Genomic DNA, 15,809 nt, shown 5'->3' on the forward strand with positions numbered 1-15,809 from the left:
CTACAAAAGCAAAACCATGTCATGAGCCTTCCACTTAGCCGCTAGCTGATTGAAGGCAGGCCTGCACTCACGCACTCATGAGGCCTGACTTTCCTGAAGCGTTTTTCTTGGTCTTGCCGAGGACAGTTAGTCCCACAGTCCATAATGCATTGCAAAAGCAGCAACCTAGCGTTCTCTTGCTTAGTAAAGAGAAAGCATAGAAAAGAAACATACTTTCATGTTCTCCTGCTTAGTAAAGACAAAGGACACATGCCCTGCCTTCCGCTGTATTGCCTGCTTGGTGCCCGGGAGGACTCTGAGCAACCTCTTTTCCTGTAAGCTTACATAACTATAGCACAAGCACTAGCATTCCCCCAACACAATGATTATGCTGAGCCCATTTCCCAGCTTTGACATCCTATTGCTTTGATATCATTTTACGTGTTTTACGACTATTTAAGATGGAGACATGCCCTGCTATGTACTATTTAAGATAGAGACATGCCCTGCTATGTAGTAGCTGTATCCCTAATGTTTTCTATGCCTCCTAGACTTGGGCATTTTGATATCTTACAGATTTCAATTCCTCATAACTTATTTCATTTGCCCAAATGTCAATGGGCTTCGGAGTCCTCCCGTGAGAAGTTTCTCTTTAAACTTGATATGGTGAAAGGGTGTTTGCTTATGGAGTTGGTTCCTGCCCACTTCTCCAACACCTCAAGGCCAAACCAACACTAATTATTACTAACATTAGAAAGTCGTAGTGGGGGCAGGCGGCTCTTTGTGTTGGATTGGTGGGGCTGCTGTGATGGACGCATGCTCTGACTATGCTAGTATGACCAGAGTTTCCTGTAGTGTTGCCTTTTGTAGTGTTTGATCTCCAGCCTCCCTGACCCCCGCCTACGCAATCTAAAGAGCAGGTACTCGGAGGAAATGACAATAGGCTGTTGTTGTTCATTCAAGCAAAGGAAGGAATGCTTGACCGTTCCAACCTCTGGAAGTATGGACTCGTGAGGCACTCTCGGGCTGTTCTTAGGACAGAGAGTGGGGAGGCACAGGGCAACCCTGACTAGGGTAGAGTTGAAGGGGGTCATGGCAGTCCAATCCCTGAACCCTTAGATATACATATTTCAGTCCAGCTTCGTTTTTACAAGACTTGGGTCCTGCCTTTGTGTATTTGGCTTGGTTTCTCTTCTGCAGCTTTATTTTCCCCAAAAGGACACTTCAAACACAGAACTTCCTTCCTCTCTCTATTCAGTGGGGATAGAAAGTCTCACTCTGCTAAGGATAATCACCTTTCGAAGCATGAGAGCCGCCATTCCAATATTTTACATACCTAAGTCATCCACAGACATCTCTTGCAAATCATACTAGGTACAGGCTACCTATTTTAACAACAACTAAAACTCTACATACTTTATCTGTGCTGCACACACGCACAGAATACACATGTCCCATACCCTAGAGTGGGACAGATTTTAGCCAGTAGCTAGTAAGGAGTACTGGATAGTTTGTTCCTACAGAACAATCAGGTTGCAGTTGATATAAAAATACAGAAGAAAAAATTTGAAAGCAATTGATAGAAAATACTGGGTTAAAGTTACAAATAATACTAGTGAGGAATTATCTCCTGTGTCTTCCTTTCCCAGTAAAAGTTGAGAATACAATGATTCTTCTGGATCATTCTTCCCAATAATAGACCTTCTATTTGATAAAAAACTGCCCCCGTGTAAGGCCAGTGCTACAGTTCTTTCTGTTTCCCTAGGGGAGGATGCAGCTGTGTCGAGCCTCTTTAAGTCTTTGCACCGAGGCACAATGATAAGACCTACAGCTGTTGCATTGCATGGTGTATCTAACCAATCAGAGTCTTTGTGTGCACGGCTCCCAAGCCTTGTGCTATCAATGGCAAAGCCCAATGCTCCAGACCCTATTGTTTTCAAGATTTGATTCCCAGCTGTACTCCTGGCCAAAATGATTTGTAAATCAACTGGCCTAATCAGCCTCATCCCCTTTATCTTTCTTTTTTTTTTTAATTTTCATTGATAAAAAGAAATCAAAGGCCATTTTAAGTCCCCCCATCAATTATTTAAAATACAATTGTCTCTTTTCTTTTAGTAGATTGAAGAATAGACTTTTTTGAAAACCAGTCTTTGTGAGGGAATCACGTTTTTCTGATCACGTCATGCCAAGCACATATATAATTTCCAACATTTCCTCAAGGGATGAAATCCGTGTAATCATATGATCCAGCAGTACCGTCTCCCCTGGCATGCTCCTGCACAACAGCACCAGCTATAGAAGCGTGCCACAATTCTCAAGGCACACAGAGGTTATACTGATTACCTTCTAGGCAAAATTTTGATTAAGATTTCAAGCCGGGCGATGGTAGCGCACGCCTTTAATCCCAGCACTCGGGAGGCAGAGGCAGGCGGATCTCTGTGAGTTCGAGACCAGCCTGGTCTATAGAGCTAGTTCCAGGACAGGCTCCAAAGCCACAGAGAAACCCTATCTCGAAAAAAAAAAAAAAAGATTTCATTAAACACGAATATGTACCATAATTAATTTCCTAATCGATACCTCACTTTTTAATTGTTACCTTGTACAAGTTCTTAAGGACTTAGTGTTGATCCTCAGAATGTGTTAAATATCTGCTTATTTTTCGCTTTTAACAAATATTTATTGAATACCTCCGATGTTGTAACAGCTGACTTGGCAGCAAAAACAGCAGACGGACGGGTAAGGATAACGGAGGGTGGCATGAGGTAGTCAAGCCTGGCCAGATCCTTTGACATGGAATCCTCCAGTGTCCCATGGGAAACATCACCAGCTCTTCTCATTCAGCCCAAATGGCTTCTAAAAGGAGCTGCTTTTCTCTATAGTCATGGAGCTTACTACTTCCTCCTGAAACTTAGGAAGTAAATTTGGATTCAAGGAGAAGATATTCAGAGAGTTGTTTCTTGGATGCAGAGCTATCTAAGGAAATGTCGGCTGTATGCCAGTAAAGTCCCAGCAGATTTGATTCCTACAGAACCCAGAGAAGGACCTCTTACTCATTTTATAAGCAGACGATTTAAATGGTAGAACCCTGCGCCAAAAGGATTGCCTAGAAGCAGGTAGAAAATGAGGGAGATCAGCTGTCAAGTGCAGTTTACAGTCACTGTCGTCCACGTATAAGACGGCAAGTGTAAGTGGGAGCACCTTATGCTTTCAAGGTCAGAACGACTGTAATGTGAAATTGTAACTATTTGTTGTATTGTGGCCATGGCCAATACCCAAAGTGCAAGGCTGGCTCCCTTTTTTACTCCTAATGTGAACCTGAATTTTCTTGTCCTTTCCCAAGAACCGTGAGCTTGTGCTGGAAGCGGCCAGCTGTCACGACTTGCACCAGCTCTTTAGCTCATCAGCCATGCTCTGTGGCAGGACGGAATTGAACGGACTGAGAACCACGGTTTGAAGGCTTACTACAGTTTTGAAAGGGACAGGATAGGGGTTCCGACCGAATGTGAGTTTGGAACTGACAGTGTCTGCTAAGAACTGTTGATACATATGTCTCAGCAGAGTTGGGCTGGGGGTTAGTGAACTCGAGAGTCATAAGTAGCAGGCCCTCCAAAACCAGGAAGGTCACTGCTAATATGTCAGAGCCCAGTTGGTAGTCCCAGCTTCCAAAGCAGTCGTGGTTCATCCTCTAAATCATGAGAACACCGACCTCCAGCAATCCAAAGAAAGTCTCTAAACACACATGCACGCACACTAAATGTTAAATGATTAAACAGCTAACGTTATTGACAAAAGTGAGGTTTATTTGGAACCTTAGCAAACGTGGCTCCGAATCAGACTTTCGTAAGCTTTGCCAGTTCCTTCCATGCCAGTACTCCTCAAGCCAGACTGGGAGACCCAATGTCTTCCAAGCAGCATGGGTGTCTCTCTTTTTTGTTGCTCGCCAGAAGCTTAAACCAGAAAGCTTGGTACTGCCTGGGTGTTCTGGTAGTCCGTAGTAGGGCAAGTCTAACTGTATGCTCTCTTGCCTGCCATGGGGTCATGGAAAGTCAGATAGAGTGAGGACCCGAGGAGAGAGTAGCAATGAGCTTCAGAGCCCAAAACCAGGATCCTTGTCAGCATTGTGTTTATGGGATTTTTAAAAAATTTCTCCTTAGGAGCTGGAACGTTAGTGCATGCAGAGATTTGTTACGTATGGGACTAGAAATCACCCCGAAGAGTCACGTCCTGCCGGTTGCTGTTTTCTTTCCTTACCACTGGCCTTCGCTATGCAGGACTACTGCTTGGCATCTGACCCTTCATGCTTGCTTACATTTTAAGAAAAGACAGTTTTATTGTTATTTTATTTCATCTTTCACAGAAGCTGGCAGGACCAGCCTTGTCAAGGAGGATGACCGATGTCATTTTAAGCAGCCTTCCTGCTCAGCAGGCTTGTTGCAGTTCCCCCAGACTCTCATTAGCATACTGATAGCTAAGTCAGTTCAAACTGAACTTTTCTTCACGTGTGCAAGGTCGTCTATGTATTTTTAAGGATAATGTATATTGATTAGAAAGGTCTATGAGGAGATAAATTGGGTAGAAATCAGCCTTGCCTTTGTCAAAATTGATTTACATGACTATTGATTTTTAGTTGGAGCATTAAATTAGCTTCACAGTTAAATGTCATTTCTTTTTAACTCTTTTTCCAATTTTTTTTTTTGGGTCTGGCTTGGAATGAATCTGAAAGTTATTTATTAATGAGTTCTTGGAAGAAAACTGAACTTTTAAGGTGTCTCTTTAAAGATTATCTAGAAAATTCTATCTGTGCTGAGCCTTACTGTGTAGGAAATGAGACTCCTTATCCTCCTGAGTCATGTGCCCCTAAAGAGTTTGATTGTTGCCACTGCTGGAGAGATATCAAGAGGGAATTTGTAGCACATTTTATCCAGTATTGCTTTGCTCTTTTTCATGTTAAACACCCATTTTTCCTCTCTTTTCTTAGAAATGCTATCAGTATTGAAAACAAATTCAAAGACCTATGTAAATTATGAAAGTATTTAAATATGAAGAAGAGAAAATGCTCAATTTTAAATCTGAATTGCCATAAAGAGGAAAAAAAATATCTAAAACTTGGGAATAAATTGTTGCCCTTAAAAAAAATAGTGTTTGTACTTGAGTACTGAAATGGTACCCAAGTGATATCTGGGCTTGATAGATTTTAAATTTTAATAGCTAGAAAAGTCATCTTGGTTTTCTTTTTCTTTTTTCTTTTCTTTTTTTTTTTTTTGGCACCATTAATCACAGTCTACTGCCAGGGTATACTATCTGAACCCTGATTTGTTGGGCTCTAGTCAGCCAAACAGGCAACTTAGGACAGCTTAATCTTCTTAAAGGTATTCACAGAGGCCAACTAAGCATGAGTAATGGGAGATTTGAGATTCTTCTATGTTATTCAAATTGTATAGGCTTGAGCCCATGAGAGCTCGCCAGAGGTCACATGACTCCTTCATCTACCTCTGGGGAGAACTGGTACCCAGGCATATCCAACAGCACAGATACCCATTTCTACTTGACGGTTTCCTAGGCAACACAATCCAACTCTTTCAGGTTTTCCCATAATTAGAACATATCATGGTCTGTCTTTGTGGATGAGGTATCTGGCAACAGTTGTGGCAATTGTACCGAAAGACTGGAGAAGTTGGGTTCTCTGTTTATTTGATGATCAGTATATAAGGCGATTCTCATCAGATGTCTTCAGAAATCAAATTCTAAAAGAAAACGACGGTACTCAAACACTTAGTCATGTAGCCTGCTTTTGGAAAGGCTTTTATTCATACATGTTTGCTTTCTAAAAATCAGTGCCATGTCCGTGCCAGTGACTGGTTTAGGTCCCAGCAGCGAGCATCAGAGCTAAATTCAAGTGATTTGACTTTTATACTGTTCAGTTCTCTGAAAAAAAAAAAGGGGGAGGGCATTTTTCTATGTGCTTGCTTGTGAACAAGTACCTTCTTGTTACCTGTTCCTTAGCATAAGTAACAAATAAGACTCTAGACTTTTTCCTTCTTCTGGAGAACACGTGACTGTCTGTGAAGAATCTGATCCGGAATAAAATGTCTCCAAAGACTCACTCAGCCGCCATTTGATCCCAGCCTGTGTCCATGAGGATGTTGTGTAAACAGTGGGCGCTCGCATTCTCAGGAATCAGGAAAGTGATTTTAAAAATTGTCTTCTTGAAAAGGCTTGTAAACTAAATGAGGCATTCTGGGAAAGGGGGATGTTTGGTTTTGTTTCTGGTTTGGTTTTTTTTTTCTCTCTTTTTCCTTTTTCCCCCCGATGACATCACTTGTCCCAGACACTCCTTGCAGCTTTCATAGTGTATCTGTTTGCCTGCAACTCAGAGAGAGCACCAACAGGAAGCTGAGGACCACCCTGGACATCAGGGTTGCCTTCTTCCGTGGATCTTGTCCAATCTCAATACGGCTGCTTTTCCCCACCTGGGTGCTTGTGTGAAATGGCAGTCACATCGATGTACTTGGTCCCCATGAGTAACACTATGGGGAAGTGACCTAGTGACACTCTTAGTTTCCAAGAAAAAAAGAAAAAAGAAAAAAAAATGAAGTTTTTGTAGAATGCTAATGTAATGAATGGTGAATAAAATTTGGCCGATGTTGAAATTGACTCTAGGCACCTCAACAGAAGTCTGAGGTGCCGTTTGTGAAACATGTTTCCAAGGTGTTTGATGCTGTATGATAAATACTAGACACGTACAGTACAGAAATAGTAAAAGAAAAACCTGAGCCTGTAGATTACATCTCTGTTCCTAAGAACTCAGCCTTCGTTGTGTCTTAGTAATGTCTCTCTGCTTTTCCTTTAGTTTATTGCATTTTGGTATAATCGCCTAAGGTAGAGCTATTAACGCCTATGTACTGATTACTGCCTGGTAGTGCAGAAAAGGCACTTTGTTATTTCAATGTGTTTCCCTCAGCGTCACAGGGTATATGAATTTGATAGGGAAGGTCATTTGGCATTTTTTAGCAAAACTTTTTCCACATCTAAAACCCATGTACACAATTGCTTGTCACCCTTTGCAGTGTCCTTGTCTAGACCATAGTCTTAGACATCAATCGTGTTTCCGCTTGCAAGCTGCCGTAGGAACTTGGTCCATTTGAAAACCCTGGTAAGATGTAGTGAACTGATGTGTTAGTAGATCATGAGATCTCGAGGACTCGGGTATCCTCCCGTGTTGAACCACCCATGCGTTAGAAATAGTCCTTAGACAAAGGCAGTCTATTGAGGGTGTTTGTTTCGGGTGTGTGGGTTTTTTTTTTTTGGCCTGTTGGAAGCTAGCAGGGGGGACATGCATCACTGAAAACTCAGAAAAACCACGGGTCTATAAAGTACATTTTGACATTGGTTGATTGAATTTTCTCTTTCAACTGACTTGTATCATTGCTTTTACCCAGTAGATCTTCACTAGCGATTTCATTGCTGTGATGTACATTCTGATGACTTGTAAGGTTGAAAGGGAAGAAAATCAGACTGCCATCCATACGCTCATTTTACAGTACGATGTCATGCCGTGTGTCACAGTTTCTAAACTGACTTTTCTTGTGTACAAGTTATGACATCAAAGATGCCAAAGGGGATATAAGATAAGCTACAATGATATTCAACAGAATTTTTATCCTGGATTTTATGTTGTAATAATTTATTCATATTAGCTGTAGTCCTCTGTATTTATATTTTCAGTATTTATTAGGAATGACATGGAAATTCCTGTATTTATTGTGGCTTTTTGTTGCAGCGTGTATGTATATATATACATATATATATTACAAATAAGCATTTTTAAGTCTGATCTTTAAGTTTCTTTTATTAGTGGCACTTGTATTGTGCAGTACTTTTTATTATATATTGTACAATAGCTTGTCCATTTGTTTGCAACAGAGTAAAACTGGTTTCTAAGTTGTAGCTCCTGTTGGGTTTTTATTGTTGTTTGTGTAAAGTGGATGCTCCTGTGTCCTGAGTGCCACTGTCTTCTGCCTTCCTTCACACTTGTGTGCTGAAGTAATAAGTGTGGCGGTGGGGTTGCGTCCCCAACACCCCAGCCGCCTGCCCGGCTAGCTTATGCCCCGAAATAATTACACGGACACTGTATTCCTCCAAACACTGCCTGGCCCATTCTCTTCTAGGCTAATTCTCACATATTAATTTAGCCCACCTCTAATCATCTGTATGTAGCACCCCAAGGTGCGCTTACCGGGGAGATTCCAGCCTAGTCCATCCTGGGTCGGAGCTTCATCCCGGGAGCGGGGCATGGCGTCTCTCTCTGAGGCGTCTGCTCCCGAGAGGAAAGCGGTCGAGTCTCTGACCTCACTTCCTCTTCCTCCCAGCATTTTGTTCTGTTTACTCCTCCCACCTATCCTCTAACCAATAAAATGGGCCAGGGCAGTGCCTTTATTAGCCAATGACCTTCCTCCATCAGTGTGCCTACCAGAACACCCACACTGGGCACTGGGCAGATAGCTTCGGTGGTAAAGTGCAAGCAAAAGGACCCGAGTTTGCTCCTCAGAACCCACATAAAAGAGCAAGGAGTGGTCCTCACAGTGGTCATCTCAGCCCTGCAAAGGCAGAGACAGGCGAATCTCTGGGGTCACTGTGACATCTCCCTGCTATAGGCCAGTAAGAGATCTTTTCATTAGAAAATGAAGAATACAGCGAAGGTTGTCTTCTGAAACACACACACGTGCAAACGCGTGCACACACACACACCACCCTCCAGTGTCACAGATAACATTCCTAAAAAGCTGTTTGAGAAGGCAGTTTCTACAAAATGGCTCATTACGTTATCATTTCAAAGATGTGTTAACTTTATTATGATTGATCCCGGAGTGTAGATGCTTACCACACTTTTCCTTCTCAGCTTCTCAACCCATTCATCAAGTAATGATGTGTAAACAAACATGAACACCAAAGGGAGCTCAACGTAAGTGAAATATCAGAGGATGTTGTTACAAAAACAAGCGCCCTGTCCTGGAACTAAGTGTCTTTTAATTCAACTGGATAGGATTTTTTTCTTTAATTTTTATTTTTTGCTTTGCTTAAAGCCAAAGTGGTGTGATATGATGTTGAGAGCATGCACACACAAAGATTCTTATATATGCCTATCTGCTTAGAGGTGTTAGCTCAAGCAAGATAATCAAAGCAGTTTTATTAGGATCAGAACATAGAAAGACCTTGTTCTTTAAACTCCTGTCAAAGGCAGGGCATTTGCTTATATCTGGATACTAGATCTATAGTCTTGAGAGTTAAATTATATGAAGTTGTTTGAAAATTCTCTAACTCCAGTTTGATCATATTGTTTAAATATCTTCCATCCTTACTGACAATAGAATGAAATCTACCTTCTTTAAAATGCCTTACAAGGTGTCCTGAGACCCGGACACAACCAACTCTTCCCAACCTTTATCTCTTCATCAGACTCTTTTTGCCTCTCCTGAGCCCCTTGACCCACAAAATAGATTGCTTAGCTATCACATGTAACCCAGCTTTCCACACTCATCATGGCAGCCAGCACAATTCAAATGGGAGGGAGGGAGGGAGGGAAGAAGGGAGGGAGGGAGGGAGAGAGTTAAACTTCAGGAAGAAAGATTTTTCTTTTCTTCTGTGTATGTCACTTTGGTATAAGGCAGCAGACTCTGTTAGGAACAAATCATTACAGGTCTGGCATGTTGGCTCAGTGGCTAAATTCTTGTCCCACAAGTGTGAGAAGATGCATGCGATCCCCAGAATTCTTATAAAGCCAGGATCAGTAGCATACTTCCGCAACCCCAGTGCTCCTACAGTGAGATAAAAGGGAGAGACAAGAGAATCACCAGAAGCTTCTAGGCCACCTACCCTGGTGTATTCAGGAGCAGAAAGAGAAAGACCCTGCCTGTCTCAAAAAAGGTAGAAGCAAGATGGGGAGGGAGAGAGAAAGAGGATCAAAGGGGAGGAAGCCCTTCAGAAAAGAGGGACATGTCAGCTTTCAATATGAGCCCAACAAGTTCTAGCCATGTGCATGTGTGTGTGCATGTGTGTGTGTCTCTGTGTGTGTATGTAGAGCATTAGGGGAAAAATTGGTCCATAGAGTCATCCCTTGATAATTGCAATGGCTCGGCCTCTCAAGCCACCTCACAACTGTTCATTGAATGTCACACTAGAGTAAGAAAGGGGTCTTGGGTGACGTGGCACTCTGCTGCGGAGGACAAGTCTGTGACAAGCAGAAAGCTGAGGAGTTTGTGGACAGCAATCTCAGAAGGTAGGACAGGTCCATCCTTGTAGGGGTGCCTAGGACTCTACCCCAGCTTTGTGACTTTCCATCTATTCCCCAGATCTTAAATTTCAAGGAACAACACCCCCATGGCTCTGGAAGTCTCTCTTCCTGGGAGATACTCAGAAGAGCATAGGAAGCATAAACTGCAGCCCTTGCTGCTCTGGCTGTTTCTAGAACCACATCTGACACTCATTCACATCTTTCTTTAGTGGTTCGTTCCCACTCTCTCTTGTCTTCAGCTAACACGCTAACACGTCTTGCAGCCCTAATGACCTAACTGGTGACATAATCTATACCCAAGAGGCATCTACGTGAACTGCTTTCCTGCTCCCATGTATTTAAAACTAATATGATACTCATATGTCTTACATGTAATGGAGGTGTGATATTGCATACCACCTATGTGCATTTTTTCATATATCATACAGCATCCCCAGATTACTTCTAATGCATAACACAATGTAAATATTGTATAAATAGTAGCTTGCTATATTGCTTAAGAAACAGTGACTAAAAAAAATATCTCTATTTAGGTAACAGGTATTTTTTGACAGATGTTTTTCATCCTTAATTAGTTGGATGCATGAATGTAACTGAGCAGATATGGAAGGATGGCTGCATGACTTTACAAAGGTTCTTGACCCAATCCACAAACTGCACCCATTGAATGAATAGTGCTTCGTTCTTACAGAGTGTTGTCCTGAATTTGCACCTCAACTCCACTATAACTATGAGTTATTGATTCAATTTCTCTGAAGCCTGTTTATGGCTGATGGCTCCCATGTTAGGATGTTCTGCTCACACCTCCTTTTCCGTGAGTTAGTTCTGTTCTGATGTGAGACTCTGTGGGCTCCCATATCAGAAGATCAAATCAGACTAAGCCTCTGAGTTCTTACAGGTACGAATGACAAATTTATGCTTCGAATATCTTTCTTTTATTTAGAAATAGGTCCCCAAATAGTCCTGATCCTTCTAGGATATTAAAAAGGGCCAGTGTGATCCACTGCCCACCTTGTATCTCATTAGACTTCAGAGAAATAACAGCATCCCAGGGCTGTGTCTGGAAATCTGTACAGTTGGCAGCAGCTGGAGTTTTATCCTCCTTGGTGAGAGGTAGGTCATAGTCACAGGCCAGCTTGTGTCTTCATGTTTCCCTGACACCCAATCCCTGAGCCTGCCATGGCAACACTGGGGAAGCCCAGGATCAGGGCCAGCTCCTGTCAGCTAGCCAAGATAGTCAGCCCATATCAGTACTACTGAAAATAGATGTAATATGAGCTACAAGGAAGCTGCACACCATTGTAAATTTTTTCGTAGACACATTTAAAAAGGAAATCAGCATTGATAACATCTTATCTAGACAAATGCATATTTTCAAAGTCTGAACAACATACGATTACTAGGAATGTTTTATCCACATGTTACTGTTTGGAATCCAGTGTGCATTTGATGCTTTGATATATTTCAGCTTGGAGTCATGACATGTGGGTAGCTAGCAGATGCTCTGTTGGGTATCACAGACTCAGAATGTGATTCCCCTCCTGCAGAGTGTACTGTCTTGTTGTGGTTGACATATGATGCAGATGTATTTACCCCATGGCCCCTCTCACCTGGAAGACCCACATCTTCCATACAAACTCAGTGTTCAAGTGCTCCACCAAAGCTGTGGGCTGGAGGTTTTCCTTGCCATTGTTTTTTAAGACTCTTCCTGGATAAGGCTAGAATGTTACTTCTATGCATTTTTGGGGGGGTGCATGTGGGGGACCCGCATAAGAGCGCTTTGTAAGCCAGTCCCTCAGTGAGGCGCCGTCAAATGTTTCTCCTTCTCTGTCAATTGGCCATTCAAGATTGTCTGTATGGGATGAGGCCCATGCAGAGGAAGAGGAGCCGGCACAAAGTGGTGAAGGCATAGAACATACACCCACTGATTGACTGTCCGTGTGCCTCGCAGCTTAGTTCATGCTGGAACCTTGTGTCTGGCTTGTAGGATGCATCTGAGGATGGAGAGCGGTAAGGTCTGCATTTTCTTTTTGTGATGAAACTGTTTGTTTATTGCATGTAGGTGTATGTTTATTGTATGTCTGTCTGTGGATGCGCACAGGCCATCACTGGTGTGGAGGTCAGAGGACAACGTGAGGAGATTGTTTCTCTTTCCACTCTGGTCGTTGGGCTTGGCGGCCGGTGCCTTTACCTGCTGAGCCGTCTAGCCAGCTCTGTGTCTTCTTTTGACTCTGTAGCAATACATGGTTCCAGAGTCACACGTTTAGTCTCCACGAGGCCCTGGTGACTAGCTGCGGGCTGTTTTTCAAAAGATCAGAATGTCACTCGTGTAAGTGACTTTTCCCGTTGACGTGACAAAGATATTTGGCAAAAGAAAAGCATGGGAAAAAAGGTAATAAGAAAAACAAAATCCACTGTAAGAGTGAAGAAGCAAGGAGAACCTTGAATTTGGATTTGGAAAACTGAATGGGTGTATTTACGGGTCTGGGGGTTGGCCCTTCATGAATAGGCCGCATCGAATAGGGGGTTAAATTCTGATTGGTGCTATTTAAGAGGGCTTCACCTACTAACTGTGTTCTGAAGAGAGCGGTAGAACAGGAAAGGAACTGAAAGGCAAGGTAAAAGAGGGCTAGTTAAAAGAACCGACTTTTAGCACTAGGTAGTAGGTACCTAAAGGGTCACGAAATTATACCCTCTGGAATTAAGGGATGAAATCCCCGGAATACAATAATTGCTATAATGTCAGGGAACAGTTTTAATAATTAAAAACAAATAAAGCAATGCAGATATAAGGCTGGGTAAAAGGCAGAAGGGGCCTTCTGTGATCAAAGCACCTATTACAGGCAACCCTGGAAATGTCCGATTAATTAGATGTGAGACCCTGAGAGAGTGACAAGAAAGAGACCCGCTATGAAGCCAGCGTCGGCTCAACTCAAGTCCTTCATAGCCATACTTGGGGCTTTTGCTATTACATGACGAAGCAGTGAGCGGCTTGGTGTTTCCAGGGGCGAAGCTGCAGAAGTTGAAAGTGGTTTGGAGGTTGGATTTAAGAAGTAGCAATTGTGAGTAGCCAGGGCTGTCCATCTGACTCATCTCCTTTTGCAGTCCCTGGCTTTTTTGCACCTGCATCGGGTTGCCCCAAGTCCAAATCAAATGGATGAAAGTCAACTAAAACACCGATGGTTATCTAAACAATGGCCTTGGGATTACAGTAGGACCAACGCGCTCCAAAGATAAAGGTTCGACCGAAAGGACTCAAGAATGACAGATGGATTGCCCCCGTTTGTCCCCGGTGGTATGCTTGCTGCTGACCGGAAACATTAAAGGAGGAGGGACTGGTGGCTGGGGGAAGGGGAGGGAAGGACAGCAAGAGACAATGAATTTAAAAGCCCCACTAATTACTGTCCTCAACCAGGCGCTGTCTGTGGAAATTTCAATACAAACTCTCCACGCACGTGCTTTTACTATGCACGCGTTCCGGTGTTACCATTACCCTGCTCGCGCGCGCGGAACTGCTTCTGTTTCTTTGTCGAGTTCTCTCCGAGAAGGCAAAGCAGTAAGCCAATTACCGAGATCATTCAGATGAAAATTTTACTTTTGCCTGAATTAGCCAGAGAATTGAAGCATAAATGGACCTTTTCACTTGACTGATTGAGATAATTGCTTCGTTTTGCTAGGGGAGACCTATCCTTGGAAGTCCGTGTTTGGCCACCACAACATGTTTGTAATATCCATTATCGACGTTTCTTGAAACAACCATGTGTGGCTAGTTGCCACCCTCAAATGCCCGTCTGCAGCTTTTTAGGTCGCTGGAACAGTGCAGGAAACAACGGCACCTCTGAGAAGCTCAGTTGCTTGAATTGTTTTATTTTTGGCTATCTCTAAAACATGTCTGCTCAGTCCTGTAGAAAAGACCAAACAGCAGCTAAGGAAGTAGGGGGAGGTGACTGGGCAGGGCAGGGCAGTTCAGTGGAAACACACACACTGAGAATGACTTCCAGGTGCACGGGAACAAATGGCTGTTCCTGAAAGCCTGGGTAGGCGGACTGGAAAGAAACGTGTAATTTACATTTAATATTGGAGGAGTGAGAGGAGTTAATAAAGAAACCTGAGTAGAAGCAGACAATTAGAACAGCAGCGGGACTGACAGCGGAGCCTTTGGCCAGCGTCCTGGGGAGTAGATGCTTTTGCTTAGCAGCGTGGAGCACTAGGAAAGAGGAAATCTAAAAGCTCAGTCTTGAGCTCCGCGGCAGCTTCTCCTACGGTGGCTGTGATGGGAGCCTGGAGGGTACATCGCGGTCCGGCAATGGCCTAGAAATCCCACTGAACAAGATGGACATTAGAAAGGCCTCGCAAGCGGCTGGCCTCTGTAATCACTTTGTGATGGCGCCCCCTACTGGTCAACAGGCAGAACACCCGAGTTCCAGATCCTGAATGGAAATGGAAGGCATTCACGGTTGATTCCTGTGTTTAAAACAGCAACAACTTACTAGAGGAGACTTTATTATTTTCTGAATAATGAAAGAAAAGAAAACGACAGCTGTGGCTTTTATAGAACCCATCAGTTTTATTCTTTGATTTGTGTATGTAAAGTTTTATTCGTTGATTTGTGTATGTAAAGAGTTAAATGCTAGGTTTTAGGATTATAGAATAACTGCTTTAAACTGTTTAATGTTACATCGCACAGATTTTCTTTTCTTAAATTTTATTTATTTATTAATTATTTATTAAATATTTCTGCCTCCTCCCCGCCACCACCTCCCATTTCCCTCCCTCTCCCCCAATCAAGTCCCCCTCCCTCGTCAGCCCAAAGAGCAATCAGGGTTCCCTGCCCAGTGGGAAGTCCAAGGACCACCCACCTCCATCCAGGTCTAGTAAGGTGAGCATCCAAACATCACACAGATTTTCAAAGCCATCTGAGATGGTGAGACACATATACACCACAGAATTGATTAATCCTCTCTCTTTTCTCTTCTTCCCCTTCGTTCCCCCTCCCCACCCCTTCCCTCTTCTCCTTTCTCAATGGAGTCTGGAATAAGGAAGTTGACACTGTTTAAAATAACCACTTTCTTTTTTGGTAGCTATTGATTCATTGTTTGAAATGTTGTTTTAATTATGACAAATATCAATGCTCCCAAAATGTGCCTGACATTTTGTAACCATCACAAGTCACTGAAAATCTACTATATTGAAGCACAGATGAACTGAGAAAATCAAACCGTTGTATCTAAAGTAATAAAAATTGGATGCTTTGCCTTCACGTTGTTCTGAAGGTCATTAAAATACCAAATAATCCATCAAGTGTATCTCACTTATCTTTTCCCCAATCAAGTTATACATGTTGTCAATGACTAAAAATAAAACCTGGAATATTTGCCTCCATAAATTTATTATTGTTTTACTGGCAATATCCGACATTTTGTGTGTATTTTATTATCAAGAAGTCTTTGGGGATCAAGTGAGTTGCTAGTACCAGAGCAATACTTTCTTTTAATAGAAATCAATACTAAGCCATCTTACTGTGCAGAACTAATAGTAT

Source organism: Microtus oregoni, unplaced genomic scaffold (genome assembly GCF_018167655.1).
Source record: "Microtus oregoni isolate MIOR12 unplaced genomic scaffold, Mior012 000037F_ref0000500, whole genome shotgun sequence".
Taxonomy (NCBI): Eukaryota; Metazoa; Chordata; class Mammalia; order Rodentia; family Cricetidae; genus Microtus; species Microtus oregoni.